Source organism: Anser brachyrhynchus (assembly GCF_964034855.1).
Source record: "Anser brachyrhynchus genome assembly, chromosome: 5".
NCBI lineage: Eukaryota > Metazoa > Chordata > Aves > Anseriformes > Anatidae > Anser > Anser brachyrhynchus.
Window position 1 is genome coordinate 57,825,893 of NC_137699.1, and position 4,398 is coordinate 57,830,290.

Here is a 4,398-nt window from a genome sequence, read left to right on the forward strand (position 1 = left end):
AAAGCCACCAACGAACAAGCCTCAAAGCGTGCACCTTGCTTCACTTGCTGATAGCTAGCTTTGCACTGAGCTGCTTGGTGCATGAAATAGGCAGTGAAAGAGGCTAGCAGCGCTTTCAGCAGGCTCCCCTGTATCCTAATCACCGCGAGTTATTCAGCAAAAAGGTGTTAGTGCAGTGACCCCATAGGAAGTGGTGCAGGGACCCAAATAGATATTAGTGCAGTGACCCCACAGGAAGAGGTTCAGAGACCTACAGTGCCGAATCCCAGATCTGGGAGGAGCAGGGATTTGGGTAAGCCTGCCAGGACGGATCCAGCACTGGCTGCAGACATCAGCAGGGGGCTGCTGCTGGATTTCGTCTGCCCCAGCGCGACGGGGTCCCCCGCAGAGCCCAGCTTGCACAGCTGCTCGCCAGGATCAAGGGCAGAGCGTTCGCCTGGAAAGCTGGAGATCCTATTCTGCTGCTGAAAGTGGCTTCTTCACATACCAGCTGGACGCATTGTATGGATACTGAGGGAGACATAAAGGGGATTTGCGCCCTGCAGATGCAGACCACTGGCCAGGAGTTACATGTAGCTGCTCCAAATGTGATTCTGTACAGCAAAGGCTGGGGAACCGAAGGGATCCATTAAACCAGATGCTTTAGGCATTCAGAAAGCATTTTGTGTACAGTGTCAACTCTCAGCTAGAGCTGTGCATTTTGATCAGATTTTCAAGGTCAGACAGAAACCTGACAATGATCCAGTCTGACCCCAGCTGGTTCTCCGGCTCTCGCTCAGTTTGCTGTTTGCTCTGGATCAAGGCTCCCCGGGTTTGTGCAGGAAGGGCCATGCTGGGGAGGATTTGGCCTGGGGGCCACATATCAGAGAGGAGGATATGCTGCTGAGCAGCAGAGAAGCAGCATCAGGAATGGGTATGGGTTTGTCTGTGCCTTTCCCCTGGACAAAGAGTGCTCTGGCATGGTGCAGATACCTTTTTGTTATCAGGGTGTTGAAGCTGCACTGTTATCCCAAATAAGGGGTGTGTTTTAAATGCAGAGATCTGCTGAACTGAATATTATAAAAATTTGACTTTGTATTGGGGTGGAATGGGGAATTCAGTCGAACTTCTGCAGTTCTGGACTTAAAAGAAAAACTTATATGAAGGAGCCTGGAAGTTGAAAAAGGTTCAAATAATGAATGATTCTGAATAAAAAGAGTGAATTCAAGCTGGAAAAAAAAGCTCAGGATGTGGCTTGTTTTCTGTAGTTAATCCCTTCTAAATATTTAAGGGAAAAAGAAGAGAGGGGATGGAAATGGTGCTTTGTTTAAAAATGGGATCTAGGTTCTACTAAACATTGTAGAATGTACTGTACATTTGAGTCTCAAACAGGCGCATCCCACTTGATGCAGCCTATAAGGAGCCAAAAAATGAGTATGAATTCAAAAAATGCACACCTAAGATTTGGTAGCCTCCAAATACACTTCACTTTTAGTCCTCAAAGCATGTGTTCAAAGTGTAGGTTGCACACAAGGCCTTACCTACGTGTGCATGGGTGCAGGAGACAGGACCCGCTCTTGCTTTTGAGTACAGACTGACCCCCTCTGCAGAAATACCCTGGCACATGCAGCCCCCTCACTGCTGTCCATACACAATCTCCCTCTGCAGGTGAGCAGCGTGCCCGGGGCCCCCCAAACCCTGGCTCCATCCTACATGGACCAAGACCCAAGGAGCTGGCTGTGCGCCCACCTGCAGGGCTCCGTGGGTGTATTGTGTACTTGCATTTATTTCCAGGCAAAGCATATTACACCTAGCTTCCAATGCCAAAGTTTTCCAATTATGAAAGAGCAGTAATTCACAAAGGAGCAAGTATTCCTTCAATTTCCTTTGCTTGGAAATGATACCGAGAATCTGTTCTGAATGGAGGCAGACAAAAAATGCTACATGTTAATGCACTCTCTGGGTTAGCTGTCTTTGTTAAATGAGAATGAATGCTGCTCATTTCCCATCTGGTCCTCTTTGACATTACTTCCAGAATATATTCACAGCTCTTATTTGTACAGTACAAATGGCTGGCTGTAGTACCAACTTTACCTTTTATAGGCTGCTAAAATGTGGGTGCCAGATCGCAAAATAACATTCTACTTCTAGGAAGCATCTGTGGACTTTACTTGCTCCAACAGCTTTCTTTTTTCCCTCCTCTTATTTTCTTTAAATGTAACCATATATGTGAAGTGAGTTTGTTGTCAAACCGAGTGCAAGTTGACGGTTTGACAGCCCTGGAGCCTGCAGTCCTCCTCACGCGGCGAGGATGCAGCAGGCAGATCAAGCGATGTGCTATCAGCCTTCTCATCTTTTCTGCACAGCCTCCCCCGAGGGCCGAAAGAGCAGATAGGTCCCCATCTGCAGCTGCTGCTCAGTGCCTTCACTGCCTGCTGTGCCGTGGGATTTTGCACTCTGGATCCTCTGGGTTGCCCTGAAAATACCAATGCAGCAGAAAGCGAGCAGCGCTCAGCCAGCGCCCAGTCCGGTGCTGCCCACCCGAGCTGGCTTGCTAAATCCCAAATTCCTCCTGTTCGCAAGTGTTTGTTTCTGGCGGTTTCCTTAGCAGGCTCTCGGCAGCCTCCGCCCCTGCCCTCCGATGCGTTTCAGACCTACCTGGGTAAACACAGGCTCGTGAGCCAAAACACCCGCGTTCGCCGGTGTGCAGTGACCGAGCTTTGCAGCGCCGCACGGGAATTCTCACCATAGCAACTGCCCGCGTTGTCAGAATTTGGGGCTTATTAAATAGGCTGTTTGTTTACCTCTCGGGCTGAGCGAGCGGAATAAAACCTGCGAGCTGAACAATGCCGGGCTGCCGCTGGTGTCTTCCCATGTAAAACATACAATTATTGCGTTCTGTAAGTGAAACAGATATGGAAAGTCTGCGTGGGGTAGGAGTAGAAGGAGAAGAAGATGTAGGGTGACATGCTGTTATTAATGGAAGATCAGCAAGCACATTCATCAGAAGCTGCTAGGCGGTGTTGGGGGATCAGGCAGGTCACATCTCCTCAACAGACAACCTAAATGATCACGTTCATAGAGGTCAGTTCATGGGCTTAGCAAGCAGCAAATGCATGGGGAAAAGAGAATAAAATATTGTTACCCTAGCAGGAAACAAGCAGGCATGCATGTAGACGCTTCCAACCTCCCAGTGATCAGACATATGGAAGTGGTTTTTATATCTGTCAATGCCCAAAATGCAGAGTCCTGTAACAGTGAAGAAGTGATTGCCACGAAGCTCCTCCTGTCGGCTGAGAAGCTGTCCCAGCTCCTGCCAGCCTCTGCGAAGCTGTTCTGCAAGGGGCACAGGTGACAAAGACGGGTGAGAGCAGGAAGTACGCAAGGTCAGATTTGCGATGCAAAGACCCCTTCTGCACCATACAAACTTATTGAGGCCCTAGCATAACCCCAGAAAAGGGGCACATAGCCAGAGCACACCACAAACCAGGAGAATTGAGCACCCTGAAACATGCAGCTGCACTTTCTGTCCAGCACCCAAACACACTGCCTGCTCCTGCACGTCCCCTGCAAGCCCGCAGTCCCAGTGGGGATTTTGTCCTGCTTTAGCACTGCGGGCTGCCTGTCTGCCTGCTGCCAGAGCCCCAGTGAGGTTTAGGGTTATCAGCAATGAGCAGCCCAATCCAGACAGCAGCCTGAAAAAGGAGCAAGAAGCCACAATGCACAGCCCATGCCTGGCATCCCACTGAAAGGGGCCGGGGCTTTGTTTGCCAGCACTGAGGGGATGCCTAGGATTTCATGCAGGCAGGTGCATGTAGGAAGGCAGGGTGAAGGACAGAAACGCCTCCGTGATGAACATAAACCTGGAAACTAGAGTTCTTAGCACTGCTGATTGCAAAAAGCCAAGGACTCAACAGGCTTTTATTAACTTTACCTTGAGCCACCCTCTCTCCCTTCCTTAGGCAGTAATTCCTTTTTTTTTTTTTTTCTTCCCAACCTTATCACTTGCTCATTATTCTCTTTTTTGTGCAGGTGCTAACCCTTCTTTTCACTTACCTTGTTGAAGTAATTAACAAAATTAAACTCAAGGAATTGTGGTCAAATACCCTTAGAATGGAACTGCTACTCTCTTCTGCCTGGAAACCTGCCTGTTTTCTTCAGCCATGTGAGCTTGTCTGATGAGAGGCATTACTTCGCCATACAAACCTGTCCTTGCCATTAGGAAGGGCCTGTGCTCTTGTCCCTGCTGCCCCAACACTTTCTGCATCTGTTTAATTTTAAATGCAGAATTCTCTCCTTGGGAGTGCCCTGAGCAGGAGGAGATGTTTCTGCTCCTTCTCTCTTGGCAAATGAGAGCCTCCATTATTTTTGATTCAGCATCAGTGGGAGGAGGGATGGAGAACATCTTTGTAGCCCAGC

General features: G+C 49.0%; 1 long non-coding RNA gene across 1 annotated transcript; it reads right to left on the minus strand.

Annotated features, from left to right (window-relative positions):
• Nucleotides 1-1,761: 1,761 nt before the first annotated feature.
• Nucleotides 1,762-3,510, minus strand: LOC308195507. The gene is made up of 3 exons (XR_013951563.1): nt 3,125-3,510; nt 2,784-2,877; nt 1,762-2,455 (listed from the first exon to the last, which is right to left on the minus strand). It is a non-coding gene; the product is annotated as an uncharacterized lncRNA (long non-coding RNA).
• Between the last annotated feature and the right edge of the window lie 888 nt (nt 3,511-4,398).